Here is a 15,527-nt window from a genome sequence, read left to right on the forward strand (position 1 = left end):
GGGGACCTTGGAAATTTACTTTTATTTGCATAGTACTTTATGTACCAGGCTCTATTTAAAGGGCTTTGCTATCATTAACCGAGTTCATCTTTGAAACAGCCCTAGGTGTTAGGTACTACTGTCCCTAATTTATAGATGAGGAGACTGAGCCACAGAGAAGTTCAGTGATCTGCCCAAGGGCAAACACTCGAAGTAGATTCAGAGCTGGTGAGGGTGGAAGTGAGGGAGCTACCCTAGTTCAACCCCTTAATTTTAAAGACTGGGAAATGACAACCCAGAAGGTTACTTGCTTGGGCATCTTGTTTATCAATTGCTTATTTATTTCACTTGTTTTTTACAAAATTTTATTTATTTATTTTTTTGAGAGAGAGGAACGGAGAAAGAAAAACGTGGATTTGTTGTTCCACTTATTCATACATTGGTTGATTCTTGTATGTGACCTGACCAGAGATTGAATCCACATTCTAACCAACAGGAACGGTCCGGTCCGGGCAGGGCTCTTTTCATTTGTTAATCCACAAATATTTACTGGGCTCCTTTGTGGCCAAGCAGGCATGTGAACAGAAGGTTACTTAGATGTTCCCTGGTGTTGCAATGGAGCCTGGGAGAGACAGGGCTGGGGGGGCTGGCGGGGGGTGGGGGGGTCTAGGCACCTGAGGGGAAGCAGGTAAAGGGTCTTGGTGAGGGGTGTGTGCCTAGTCCCTGGTAAATGCCACTAAACATCGTCACTGAATCTTTCAGCTCTGGCATTCCCAGACCTAGCACTTACCCCACCCTCCCACTGGCTGCTTTGTTTTTTCCCACTCCTACTTTCCAGTCTCCTATTTCATTTCCCGCCCCCTACATCTGATATCCAGTTTGCATTGTGATGACAGGAGGCAGACAGAACAAGAGACTGAGTTGTCCATGACTGATTTCTGGAGACCACCACCTCCCTGAGTGGAAGGCATCTTTAAGGGCAGGGTCCAGATTTACAGACTGCCTCAGGCTCCCACGGCCTTGTGGGAGGACCTGAAGAAAGCAGACCTATATGTGCCTCCGTTTCTCCTTACAACACCCGTCTACTTGTCAGGAAAGTCTGGCTCTGACAATGAACTACCTCTGGTTATGGGTGTGCTGCTAGGACTACCAAGGGGGGCGGCTATTTAGAGACAGGTGCTTGGTCTGACAGAAGAGGCCTGAGACTGTCTGCTTCAGGACAGGGTGGAAAGGGATCATTTGAACAAGCCACAGGTGGGTACATAGCAGGGAAGGAAGAAGAGAGCATGGACAAAAGTGGGAGCAGGAGAAGGAGGAAAACAAGAGGCTGATGGACAGTCTGAGGGGCGGCAGGTTCTGTAGGACTGGAAGGCCACGATCGGGCTGCAGGATGCACTGGGCTGCCTAGAGGGACCGACAGGTGTGGGGACACCAGCAGTTTTTCTTTTTTTAATTGTTGTTCAAGCACAGGTGTCTCCATTTCTCCCCGCTACTCCCCCTGCCCCATTCCTACCTCCCACCCTTGATCCTACCCGCCTTTGTCTTTGTCCATGTGTCCTTTATACATGTTCCTTGATGACCTTTTCCCTTATTCCCCAGCTTTATTTCCCCTCCCCCCTCCCCTCTGGTTACTGTCAGTTTGTTCTTTGTTTCAATGTCTCTGGTTATAATATGCTTGTTTGTTTTGTTGATTAGGTTCCACTTATAGGTGAGATCATGTGTTAGTTGTCTTTCACCACCTGGCTTATTTCACTTAGTATAATGCTCTCCAGATCTATCCATCCTTGCTAAGGGGACACCAGCATTTTCTTTTCTTTTTTTTAAAAAACATTTTAAAAATATTTTATTTATTTATCTTTAGATAGGAAGGGAAGGAGAGAAGGAGAAAAACATCAGTGTATGGTTTCCTCTCATGAGTTCCCTGCTGGGAACTGGCCGGCAACCCAGGCATGTGCCCTGACTAGGAATCGAACCACGATCGTGTGGTTCACAGACCTGTGCTCAATCCACTGAGCTACACCAGCCAGGGCTGGGACACCAGCATTTTCAAAGCTGCCTTATACCTTCCTGTTTCACAAGGCCTCCTGGTTAGCTGTGGGGTCCTTCCATCTCGTCGTCCTCTCCCCAAAGCTGAATGTACAGAAGTTAGCAAGTCTGTGTAGAAACCACACCCTGGCTAATTTAGTTCCGGTCTTCTGTCTAGGCAGTTTTCAGTGACTGCAACCAACACAGGTTTAAAGGACAAATTTATACTTTGCCCAGAATTTCTGTCTTAATTCTATTTTGGAGGGGCAAAAACATTCATTCCATAACAAATATAAACTAGGATGAATGGGTTCTCCACAGGGGTATACCGAAATCATTGTCTCATATCCTGGCTCCACTGCTGCTTAACCAGGTAAGCCTTACCTCTGCCTCATCTGGGACGGGAGGACTGTCATAGCTCCAAGTGCAGAGCTGACACACGGGTTAGATGAGATTATATTTGTAAAGCTCGTGTGACCATGTCCAGCATGTAACAGATGCTCCATAAACATCGGCTCTTGCTTTATGACTTGCGGTCACACTGGGATGAAGTCTGCACATCTCAATTTGTGGCTCTCGGACACCCAGGGCCATGGAGTTCCTGTAAGAGGTCCACAGAGCCATGAAGGCCCCAAATGTTGTTTATAGTCTGAATGGAAAGTACTTATACACACATATCACTGTTTATACTTATACATGTAGCTTGTTTTCAGTGTTTATGGAGTCCACAAAACAGTTTGAATTTTAATTAAAAGGACAGCCTCATACAGAAGTTTGCAAACAACTAGTCAGTGTACACACATGCCCCTCTGAAGTCAGAAGGGACAACCATCTTGGCACTGATGATGACCGTGACACATGTTATGTGTCGATTTTGCCTACATGTACTTATTAATTATAGCTGGGAAAAATGGCCTACGATCAAGTACTCTAAACATTTGAGTCATCTTTGGTAGCAATTTCTCAGTGTCCAGATGACTAAGAACCAACAATTCCTTAAGTCAGATAGTTTAGTTTATTCAATTAAGTTATCGAGGAGAGTCATCAGAGGGCTACTGTGCCCAAAAGCTGATGGGTGTTTCATTGCACCTTTTCTAAAGCCTCCATTAGCTTATAAAAGCTCGTGCTTTTTAAGTACTCCCTAAGTCCTTGGGATTGTGTTTTAGCTGTGCTACTTACACCCTCACAACGACTCTACGACCCACATCTTAAGATGAGCAGAGAGAGAGGTGGAGCCCTGCCCAACGCCACACAGGTAGGAAGGTGGAAGAGCCGAGACGAACTCAGGCCGGCCCACTCGACAGCCCCAAGCCCTTCCCTAACGGCACACAGGACTGCTGGCCAGGTAACTGAAGCCCTGCCTTGGCATGGGTATCTCAACAGTTTCTCAGAAGACTCTGGTCCTGTAGCAAGATTCTCCTTTGAGGTGGCCACTCAGGGCCATAATGCCCCCTCTGGTTTTCTACACAAAGTGGACAGATCTGCTTGGCACACAGTAGGTGCTCAATAAATATTTGCTGAATGATTGAATAAATTAATGAATGATTTTTAGACACTCTGCTGCCTAATCGTATGACAAAATTGATTCTGACGATAATATAAATGGGATTAAATCATACCTGTGCCCCAGAGGATACTGACTATTACACAGGACATTAAAATAATTTGCTCTGCCCTGGCTGGTGTAGCTCAGTGGATTGAGCACGGGCTGTGAACCGAGGGGTCGCTGGTTTGATTCCCAGTCAGGGCGCGTGCCTGGGTTGCGGGCCAGGTCCCCAGTAGGGGCCACGTGAGAGGCAACCACATATTAATGTTTCTCTCCCTCTCTTTCTCCCTCCCTTCCTTCTCTCTAAAAGTAAATAAATAAAATCTTAAAAAAATAAAATACTTTGTTCTAGACTGAAACATAGACACACTCAGTAAACATTAGTTTTTTGCTATGATTTCCATTAACAAAGAATGAGGGCTAAGGGTGCTTGCTGTGCAATGTTGTAAAGTCTCTCCTTGGAGTCTGGCTGTGTTTTGGTTCCACTATTAAATTTTAGACAGATAAGATAGTACACACCAATTAACAGGGAGGCAGGAGATATCCATTATTTACACCTTGAACACCCAGCATTTGAAACTTTATCTGTCTTTTCCGTACAGCTGCCGCGGTCCAGCCGCAGCCCATCTAAGGGTCCTCAGGTGAGAGTAGGCGTCGGCGCTGGGTAACAGGCAACTACACAGCTCAAAGGCAGGTGAAGCACTGTTCCGTTTATTGCAAGTACAAGCTGATTTTTTATATTTTCATTTTTGGCATAGATTAACATTTACAGGTGTACAGCATGATCAGTTAAGCAGAAAAAATCAATACAAAGGTAACCAGGAAAAGTACGAAAGTTCCCATAGTTTCAGTTATGTTAAACAAAAGTTATTTTGACCAGGAAAACCATTAATCAGACAATTTGAAATAGTTCTATGTATACAGTTTGAATGTCTTATTGTTTATTAAAGTTCTCAGAAATTGTCATGGGCAACAGGTACGCTTAGACCGAGCAGAGGTTAGGAAATACATTATAAGCCTTTGTAATATCTAACTTAGCTATCTATCTTGCTGTCTAAAATGTTTTTTGTATACTGAGGACTCTGACTCCTTGGTAGTTGTTTCTAAGTGCTTAGTTTGTAATAGCTAACCAGCTTCTTCTGTTTTTATGCCTGTCTAATTCTAATTGATATATATTCCTATTCAAGGTAAAGGAGGGGCTGTTACTCTAACAACTCTTTAACAATCAGGGGCTATTTTCTAAAGGGGTTTTTGCTATTCTATGAGGCAGTTCTGTGGGAATACATATTTTTCCCTGAACTGTTCTTTCTTGGGTGGCTTTCACAGGAATAAATAAGTAAAGTACGATGCCTTAATTCAGCCAGGGTGATATTGCTTAGGACTTGAGCCAACTGTTGTTTTTTCTCTGAGAGTGGTCATTAATTCTAGGAGATTCCAAATGATCAGAAGTGCAAAGGTCAGAATACTAAGAAACAGTAAGAATAAAAGCAACACCATATATCCACTAATGCCACGTCCGTCCTGCTGGAAAACACTTCTGTGAAGCCGTCATCTCCAAGTCGTGACTGTGTCAACCGACATGGTTAGAAAATGCTTCTGTGAAGCCTTTGTCCCCAAGCCGTGACTGTGTCAGCCAAGCTGGTTAGCACTGGACGTGGCATCCCCAGGCCGTGACTGTGTCAGCCGACCTGGTTAGCATTGGACGTGACATACAGCCAGCAAGTCATATGAGGAGCAGGTGGCTAAGAACAGTCTTAGAAAGCACGACGGTTCTTCCAAAGTAGAGTGGCCTCCAGGATGAAGACATTGTGGAAAAAGGCTGGAGTGTTGAAAAAAAGGCTATTCAAGGTCCACCAAGCATGCTAGGGAATACTTACCCACGGGGATGACGTCTGCTAAACTCTCTTACTTGCTACCAGCCCAGACATAGGTCAGAATGAGGTGAAGATCCACATTCCCCTTGGGAAAAACAGTGTCTTAGTCAGCTTGGGCTGCCATAACCAAAAAACCACAGTCTGGCGCTGAACCAACAGACACTCATTCCTCACTGTTCTGGAGATCAGTGGACTTGGTTCCTCTTGGTGAGAGCTGTTTTCCTGGCTTGTAGATGGCTGCCTTCTCTGTGTCCTCACATGGTAGAGAGAGTGCTCTCTCTCTTCCCCTTCCTAAGGAGGCCACAGGCCCACAGATTAGGGCCCCACCTTTATCACCTCATTCAATCTTGATTACCTTCTACAGATCCCTATCTCCAGATAGAGTCGAATTGTGGCTTCGGGCTTCAAAGTGAGTTTGGTGGCGGGGCACAATTCAGTAAAAAGCACATAGCCAGATCCACCAATGCCACCAGTCCCTAGAATGACACAAGATTCTTCTCAGATCACCACCCACTCCAGACCTGGGGCCGCCTGCTCAAACACTCGCAAGGGCCAGGGAGAGAGGCCAGAGTGGGCTTTCCACACACACTTTTTGTGCACACCAGACAACTGTAAACATTCCGAAATGTTATTGGTTTCAACAAAGACATGTATTCTCTTAACATTTTCCTTAAAATACGAGCCTCTCTTGGTCCGTCTTTTCTATTACCACGCATGAGTGAAGTGAGCGTGAAGAGCTTCTACTACAAAGACACAGCAGTGCCAACCTGCTGGCAGATGGCTGCTGTGGCAGGCCTCCGTGGCAGGGACGCAGGAAGTAGTGAGGGATGTAGGCCCCGTGCTGTCAGCCAATCTCACTGTTCCCCCAAAGCCAGATACCTTGATATTTCGGTGGAAACGCCCAATTCTGAATGTTCACTTAAAACAGTTTTAAATCCTGTTTCAAATAAGCAAAACCCACCAACACACTTCCGGGCTGTGTCTGGCACACACATATAAAGTGAGGCAGGCGTGACAGTGCTCTGAAGGAAAGCACAGCAGGCCGAGGCGGGAGAGTGGTGCAGTTAGTTGCTCTTTCAGGTAGGGAATATTTCGACAAAAGGACTATTCATTCACCTGGAATCTACATTAAGGAGAGAAGCCAGCATCTCCTTGGCTTCAATACTTTCTTCAAAGGCTTATTTAGACACGCCAGGAGGCCAGAGCTAAGGGAAGAGAAATAGAGGTAAAATGTCCAGCTTCCCCCCAAAAATTTGCTGTGGGCTGGAACCAACCACTCACAGGAGAGCCAGCCTGTGAGACACAGACACACACAGAGAGAGTGAGGGGAGAGAGTTGTGGGATTTAGTAAGGGGAAAGCATCAGTCATCTAATGGGTTTTTTTTTTTTTTACTGAAGGCGGGCCAAGGTGAGTAAACATCACCTGAGGGATGCTGGCAGTTGAGGAACCCAATCAGATACCAAGAATAGGGCTTTCTGGCTACACTGACTTAGCAGGATTCTTGCTGAAACTGGACAATGCAATGATGAAGCCAGGGCATATTGGAGAAGAGAGTTCAGAGGAGAATGAGTAGGGTTTGGTCAAGAAAATCCTTGCCACCGCTTCTAGGGAAAACAAGCTCCCTCTCTCTGACAGGTAGAAAGAATGCTCTGGAGGAGCTGGGAGTGCCTTTTGGGGTTCTCATTTCTAAAGCAGAAGTTGCTCAAGATAAGACTGTTTGTCCTGGCCAGGCGGCTCAGCTGGTTAGAGCGTTGGCCCAATGCACCAGGGTTGTGGGTCTGATCCCAGGTCAGGGCCCATACAAGTAAGTACAACCAGTGAGTGCATAGATGGCTAGAACAACAGATCAATGTGTGTCTCTCTAAGGATCAATATATTAAAAGTAAAATAATAAAATAAAAAAAAGACTGCTAAAGAGATGCCGCGTGCCTTTGGCCACAGGGATGTCCAACCCACCGCTCAGAGACCACATACGGCTATAAATGCAGCGCAACACAAAACTGTAAATTTACTTAAAGCCTTTTTTTTTGCTCATCAGTTTTTGCTAACGTTTGTGTATTTCACGTGTCGCAAGACACTTCTTCTTCCAGTGTGGCCCAGAGACCCCAAAAGGTTGGACACCCTGGGTAGGAGATAAAGCCTCCCAGGTCCAGGTGTAGCTCTCCCTCCCCAAGCTCCCTACCACTTCCAACCCCAAAACAGTCCTTGCCCTGCCTGCTTCTTTCTGAATGCCAACCAACCCTGCTCCCAGAGTTTTAAGTACTGAATCCAGGGAAGGTCACATGATTAGGAAGTGAAAGACCCGACACTGGAACCCACATTTTTGATTCCAGGACCCCAGCTCTGGTTAAGTACCGGGTTAATGCACCTTAGCCCGTGATACTAGCCCAGGTAGGGAAGGCCTGACTCAGTCAGCTACACATGATTCTCCTAGTCCCCTACGGCGAACTCGCTCTGCCAAGTTACTGCCAACGCATGCCAGGAAGGGGTGGCAGGCCAGGTTCGCGTCCCACCTCTGCTCCGGTGGCTGCGGCTGCACGAAAGTCCCCGCCCTTGCGGGGGTCTAAACCTCTGAGCTTGGGAAAGAGCCCCTGCGCCCGGAGGGGAAGAGCAGAAGCACAGGTCAAGAAGTATGCAGGCGCACAATCAAGGTCGGCGCCCGGGACTGTGCGATGCAGACGCACCTTGGCCACGCGTCCCTACTCGCCACCACTCACGCCCGAAGGATCGCGCCTGGCACACCGCCCGAAGCCCCAGCCCGGGGTCCGGGGCCGCACTTCCCAGAGTGCCCCGCGCCGGGCCCGGGGGGCGGAGCCCGGATTCCCTGGATGGGCTTCTCGCTGTCTCCATGGTATCGCGGGAGGTGTCTGTGCGAGGGGCTGACGGAGGAAGGGGCTGGAGCCTCAGGATGGCGTGCTCTGAGTTTCAGTGTCCGCGAGTGTGAGTGGGGGGCGTTAACTCGTTCACAGCCATTCATACATTCATATATTCTTTTAAAAATCTGCGTATTGAGTCCTCCACTATGCCAACTCTGCCGTGCGTTGGGGTTACCACAGTGGTGGGCAGGTGCTTGCTCTCATGGAACTTACATGCTGCCAAGAAGGCATACGGTGGGCAAAATAATTGCACAAATAATTTAATCGCCTCTTTTGTAAATACCGCAAAAAGTTCAGAAGAGGAGACTTTACCCTCTCGGGGTGAAAGTGGTGGTTTGAAGGCAACATAGAGCTAACCCCAGGGAACTAGGGGAGAAGGTTCTGAACAGAAGGAACAGCAGCTGTCCAGGTCCTGAGGCCTGAGAGACTGGGGTTGTATTTGCGAGACAGAAGGGAGCCAGTGTGGCCCAGGTTCAGGGTGCGAAGATTGGAAGAGAAGACCAGAGAGGTGGTGCAACCCGAGAAGCCCATGACTATGCTGCTTGTCACCTACCAGACCCCATAAGCAGAGACAGGGATTGAATCTTTATGACGCTTTATTCAGATGGCCAGCGATCTGAGAAGATGGTGGGTTTGCACCCTAACAGACCGTCTTAAATTTCACTTTAAACTGACCCTTCTTATAACGAGAAGAAAAGTGTAGGTAAAGGGTTTGGAATCTGGGAAAAGTTAATCAGATAAAAAGCTACAGCAGCCCTGGCTGGTGTAGCTCAGAGGATTGAGAGCCAGCCTGTGAATCAAAAGGTCACCAGTTGATTCCCAGTCAGGGCACATGCCTGGGTTGTGGGCCAGGTTCCCAGTAGGGGGTGTGTGAGAGGCAACCACACATTGCACTGATGTTTCTCTCCCTCTGTTTAAAAATAAATACATAAAATATTTTTTAAAAAGCCGCAGCATTCTTTCATCCATGTCCTGGGTGGTGGTCTTCGTCTGTGTCCTTGGCGGTGGACATCTCACACTAAAGCACAATGGCTCAGATAGCATCTTGATGTCTTGCAGCCCTCCTGAGGAACAAAGATGGAACTGCTTATGGTCTCCCGGAGTCAGGGTGGGCCATACCTTCAGTGCCTGAAACAATAGCTTTCTCTGTACATTGATTACTAAGCCTATGAGCTATTGTCTAAAACTAAAATTCCAACATTTGAGTCCCCCATCAGTGGAATCGAGTAGGGAGGCTTGGAGGCCCTGGTGGGAACTGAGGATTTTATTCTAGGAACAATGGGAGACCAATAGTTTGGGGTTTTAAATACCACAGTGTTTCGAGAGGCTAGGAAGCTTCGTGGAGTACATATCTCAAGGACACTAGAGGGGAGCAGTGAGAAAAGCTGGAAGCCCCTGGAGTGGTTTGCAGTTGCCTTAATTCTAGAGATGGTGGCAGCCGTGAGGGAGTGAGCCAGATTCATGAAGCACCGTCAACTGTGCCCTGGGGTTGATCAGGTTGGGGGTGAAGGTGAGAGGAGGCAAGAAGAACTCATTAGTAAAAGGGGTGATAACATCTGCAGTAGGTGCCACTGTTATTAAAAGAGGCAAAACTGAATGCCTGACACATAATAAAGGCCATATACACTAATTTCGGGAACAGTAAAGGCTTCCTTTGCCATGGCAAAGGATGGCTTGGTTGGTTGGAGCTGTTGGAGCATCGTCTGGTTCACCAAAAGGTTGCAGGTGGATACCTGCTCAGGGGTGTATGAGAAACAGCTGGTTGATGTTTCTCACCTCGGCCTCTCTCTTTCTCTCTCCCTCTCTCCCCGTCTCTCCCTTCCTCTCCCTCTAAAATCAAGAAACTTATCCTCTGGTGAGGATAATATATATATATTAAAGACTACTTCTGCCTGGCTGGTGTGGCTCAGTGGTTTGAGCACGGGCCTGCGAACCAGATGATCGCAGTTCGATTCCCAGTCAGGGCACATGCCTGGGTTGCAGGCTAGTTCCCAGCAGGGAATGCACGAGGGGCAACCATTGATATTTCTCTCCTTCTCTCCTTCCCTTCCCCCTCTAAAGATAAATCATAAAATCTAAAAAATATATTAAAAAAGACTATATCTGTGTTCAGAGCAGTGTTTATAATGGCAAAACCTAAAAATATTCGAGATGTCAATCAACAAAATAAAATGATGGATAAATGCTACAGAGATGATGTTGAGCCAAAAAAGCAAGTGGCAGTATATCATTTTCGTAAATTTTAAAAACATGCAAACAGTACTATATAAATTAGGATATATACATACACAGTGAAAGTGTAAAGAAATGCTTGATATTTGGATAAACACCAAATTCAGGATGCTAATCACTCAGGGGGGTTGGGCAGGGGTTGGACAGAGCTGGGATGGGGAAAGGCACAGGGGGCAAAAACTGCAGGTTTTAATGTAGTTTTAAAAGAACAACTAAAAAAGCCACTCTTGAAGTATTGAAACCTAGCAAATGTTTTCATAGATAATCTTATTTATTTTAAAAGATTTTACTTATTTTTAGATGGAGGGGAGAGAGGGAGAAAGAGGGAGAGAAACACTCAAGGGAGAGAGAAACACCAATTAACAGAGAAAAATCAATCGATTGCCTCTCATAGGCGTCAACTCAGGCACATGCTTCAACTGGGAGCCCAACTGGTGACCTTTCACTTTGCAGAATAATGCCCAATGGGCAGTTTCCATAAATAATTTAAAATAAATACATGCTCATTTTTAAGCAGACCTACTGCCTGTTTAGTGTTTCTATTTTACATTCATCTATAAAGACTTTTACTTGAGGTATAATGTATCTATAGTAAAGTGTACAATTCTTGAGTGTATGTCTCAAAGAATTTTACAAATCTAAACACTTGTATGAACTTCACCCAGATCAATATATAGGTCATTTTTGATACTTTGGAAGGCTCCCTAGGCGTCGCTCCCCACAACTCACCCCCGTCAATACCACAGCCCTTGCCGGAAACCGCTGATCTGTTACATTACATTGATTTTTCCTGCTCTTGAGCTCTATAAATGGCATCGCACAGTGTGTTCTCTTTGCTGTCTGGCAGCTTTCATTCATCACTGTGTCTGTGTGACTCATCTATGCTGTTGCCTGTATCGGCGACTGGTTCGTTTTTGTTACCAAGGAGCATTTCATTGTGTGCCTAAAGCACAATTTATCCACTCTCTTCTCACTGAACATTTGTCATTTCCAGTTTGGGGCTCCCACGCATAAAGCTGTTGTGAATAATTCTTGTCCATATAATCTGGTGGATGTTTTATTATATGAGATACATGGGACTTCACTTTGGGATTCTTTACTTTTTAAAAAATGTTCCTGAGGGCTGGCGGGGTGGGCTGGGGTTGGGGGAAAAGGCAGATAACTGTACTTGAACAATTAAAATGAAAAAATGCTCCTTATTTTTACTCACTATGACTGCATAATTAAATTGTGACATGAACCTGCTCAGTGCACCACACAATGCGAAACCCCACAAGACAACAACGTGGTCAGGAGAACTTCTCTTTATAGGGTCTTGGCATCTGCAAGCAGGTTCACCATTACACAGCCCTGAGGCAGGAGGTTGGTGTTGCTATCCCTGTTTCACAGATGAGGAAGTGGATTCCGGCATGTAGTGTGACTTTGTCTAAAGTTTTAAAGTTAAAAAGGGGCAGAGCTGGACTTGGAACTCCCGCTCGTTGGGCTTGGGGAATCCCAAGATGGGTCAGAGGAGGTCTCCAACCTTGAGCAGGGCAGGAAATGTGGAAGCAACTTGTGGCGGGCCCTGTTCAGAGCACAACCGTGCGTCTGTGCCCAGTGTGAGCTGCAGAGTCACCATGGGTATTGCAGGGGCCCCTGGAACTAGAGGCAAAGTCATCAGCACTGAGCAAGACCAACACTCCCTAGAATACCCACGCCCCAACCCCTGCCCAAAGACTGGCCCAGCGAATGGGAATGGACAGCAGGGCAAGAATGCAATGAAAGTTTGTTGGAGCCTGGAATAGGTGCCATTTTACGGGGGAGGGCAGCAGCAGGGTGACCAGGAAGGGGGATGGAGGACTTGGGCTTTCAGTCCACTCTGGCGACCCTGGTCAGAGAAGATCCTAACTTCTGGAGCAGGGCCAATTACTTTAAATATAGTAACATTTTCTGAATAGGTAATCCATGTGCCTGGTTAACAAGCCATTCACGCAGTGCAAAAGGAGATAGAGCCCTGGCCAGGTAACTCAGTTGGTTAAAGCATTGTCTCTATATGCCCATCTTGTGGGTTTGGCCCCTGGTCAGGGCACATACAAGAATCAATCAGTGAGTGCATAAGTAAGTGGATAACAAATCCATGCTTCTCTCTCTCTCTCTCTCTCTCTCAGTCTCCTTATCTCTCTAAAATCAATACAAATCTATTTTTAAAAAAGATAGATTGAAAATTAAGTGTTCTTCCCACTCTTTTTTTCAATTATGTGCCCCAGTATCTTAAGTGTCTTTCCAAAGATATTTATGCTTCATGTGCTGCCATCTGCTCTGCACTCTATTGCTCCTTGTTTTCCTCTCAATATCCTGGTGCAGCCCATCAATATCTCTAGAAATAGAGTCATGATAGGAAATCAAATTCTATAGGCCATGGGCCTGCCCTTCTCCCTCCTCTCTATTCTATCTCCCCCCACTATCTCTCCTGGTTCATGTTGCTTAAGGCACACAGGCCTTCTTGGTGTTCCTTGAACACATCCAGTACTCTCCTGCCCCAGGGCCTTTGCCCTTGCAGTGCCCTCTTTTCCTTCTGTCTGAAATGTTCTGCCCCCACATCTTCCCATGCTTTATTCCTTTACTCCGTCACATCTTTACTCAAAGTCCTCTTCTCACTTTGACCCTCCCTGATGTCCCTATTACAATTAAACCCCCTTCACCCTGGCTGGTGTGGCTCAGTGGATTGAGCGTCAGCCTGTGAACTGAAAGGTCATCGGTTTGATTCCTGGTCAGGGCCCATGCTGGGGCTGCAGGTCCAGCCCTCAGTTGGGGGTGTGAGAGAGGCAACTGATTGATGTTTCTCTCCCTCTCTTTCTCCTCTCTCTAAAAATAAATAAATAAAATCTTCATTAAAAAAGAACAGTTACAACCCCCCTCAATCCTAGACAGTCCAATACCCCTTAAATGCCTTACTTAATGTGTTGCCCTCTGTGATGGTGCCAGAGTGACCATCACAGTGCAACATGCTCAGCATTTCACTTATTGGTTTTGTTTATTGTCATTTGCTCCATCCAGGTGCAAGCTTCTGAAGGCAGTCAGTGACTTGGTTTTGTTCCTTCCTTAACTCCAGCCTCTGCAGCAGCACACAGTGGGCTCTGAAGACCTCTTCCTGGAAAAAACATGTGGGGGATTATAAAGCTGCCTCAAATTTTTTTTTCTCCTCCAGGCTTATGGAAATGTAACTGACAAGTAACACTGTGTAAGTTTTAGGAGATATAGTAATAGTTGAGAAATGATTACCATAGAGAGGTTAGTTAACACACAGTTATCTTTGCGTGTGTGTGTGTGTGTGTGTGTGTGTGTGGCAAGAACATTCAAGATCTACTCTCTCAGCAACTTTTAAGTATGGTTAACTATGATCACCCTGCTGTGAATTAGACCTGCAGAACGGACTCGTCTTGTAACTGAGAGTGTGCGCCCTCTGACCTGCATCGCCCGTTTCCCCTGCCCCTGGCCCCTGGCAACCACCATTCTCCTCCGATTCTATGAGTTCTACTCTTGGATTCCCCATATAAGTGAGATCATGCCATGTTTGTTTTGCTTCATTCCTTTTAAATCTTATTTTTTTATTTATTGATTTTAAAGAGAAAGAGAACAGGAGAAAGAGTGAGAGCGCATGTGAGAGAAACATTAATTCGTTGTTGCACTTATTTATGCATTGATTGGTTGATACTTGTACGTCTCCTGACTGAGGATTGAATCTGAAACTTGGCATATCGGGACAACACTTTAACCAGCTGAGCTACTCAGAATAGGGCACTTCATTCCTTTTAAGGACCATGTTATATTCCATGGTGTGGTGGGCTGAAGAATGACAACCAAAGACACCCAGCTCCTGCTCCAGAAACTATAAATTTGTTGTTTTGTATGCAAAAGAGACTTTGCAGATGTGATTAAGGATTTTGAGATGGGGAGGTTATCCAGATTATCCCAGTAGGCCCAGTGTCCACACAAAGGTTTTCCTAAGAGGGAGGCAGAGGGGGATTCGAGTGCAGAAAGCAATGTGACAAGTGAGGTGAGATGGAGGGGCCAAGGGTCAAGGAAGGCAGGCTGCCTCTGGAAACTGGTAAAGGCAAGGAAAGGAGCCTCCGGAGGCAGCACAACCCTGCTGACACCTTGCTCTTGACCTAGTGATACTAATTTCAGATTTCTGACCTCCAGAACTGTGAGAGGTAAATGTGTGTCACTTAAGCCTCCCAGTTTGTACTAACTTGTAACAACATCCATGGGGAAATAATACCCATGGTATAGATGTCCTATGCTTTACTTTCCAGTCCACTCCTGGTAGACAGGTCAGTTATTTCTCACCTTTACTATACAGGCACCACTTCCTGTGGTTCTCAGCTGAGGAGATTTTGCCCCCCAGGGGACATTGGGCAATGTTGAGAGACATTTTTGGTTGTCATGGCTGGGTGGGCGGTGCTATTGGCATCTCCTGCGTGGAGATCCAGGGATGCTGCTAAACATCCTGCAATGCACAGAGCAGCCCTCATAGCAAAGAATGATCTGGCCTCAAATGTCCATGGTGGGGTTGAGAAACCCTTGTCTACCTATAAGATACATTCCTAGAAATAGGTCTGCTGAGCCAAAGGGTATGTGCTTTAAAAATGTTGCAGGCATTGCCTATTGCCTAGGGCTAATTTTAACTTTGGGAATGTTCTCAGTCCCTAAGTAGCAACACGCCAACTCTGAGATGTTGGTGTGGGTGGCGTGGGTTCCCTCAAACCCAGAGTCAGCTGCTTTGTGAATTTGATGGGTAAATAGATCAGGAGTGGAACCATAGAAATGGAGATCACATGGAGGGTTAGCAACAGGGGAGTGGGAGGAGGAGAAGGGGGGAGAAGGTACAGAAAATAAGTAGCTATAAATAAATAACTAGCTATTGGGCAGGCACTGAAGGACTCATTCATTCAATAGCTGAGTCTTGAGCACCTGTCAGGTGTAGGATGAAGCCAACCAATCTCTACCTTCAC

At 46.2% G+C, this 15,527-nt stretch overlaps 1 long non-coding RNA gene across 2 annotated transcripts; it reads right to left on the bottom strand.

Annotated features, from left to right (window-relative positions):
* Positions 1–2,018: 2,018 nt before the first annotated feature.
* On the bottom strand, positions 2,019–8,260 carry LOC118975804 (uncharacterized). 2 transcript variants are annotated; one of them, XR_005064140.1, is made up of 4 exons: positions 7,939–8,260; positions 6,541–6,629; positions 5,428–5,509; positions 2,019–2,605 (listed from the first exon to the last, which is right to left on the bottom strand). It is a non-coding gene; the product is annotated as an uncharacterized LOC118975804 (long non-coding RNA). The 2 variants fall into 2 exon arrangements; XR_005064139.1 differs by lacking the exon at positions 6,541–6,629 and having other exon boundaries at positions 7,939–8,257.
* Positions 8,261–15,527: the final 7,267 nt, after the last annotated feature.

The sequence above is a fragment of the Sturnira hondurensis genome, unplaced genomic scaffold, assembly GCF_014824575.4.
Source record: "Sturnira hondurensis isolate 20B ecotype Veracruz unplaced genomic scaffold, ASM1482457v3 Scaffold0020579, whole genome shotgun sequence".
NCBI classification, from domain to species: domain Eukaryota; kingdom Metazoa; phylum Chordata; class Mammalia; order Chiroptera; family Phyllostomidae; genus Sturnira; species Sturnira hondurensis.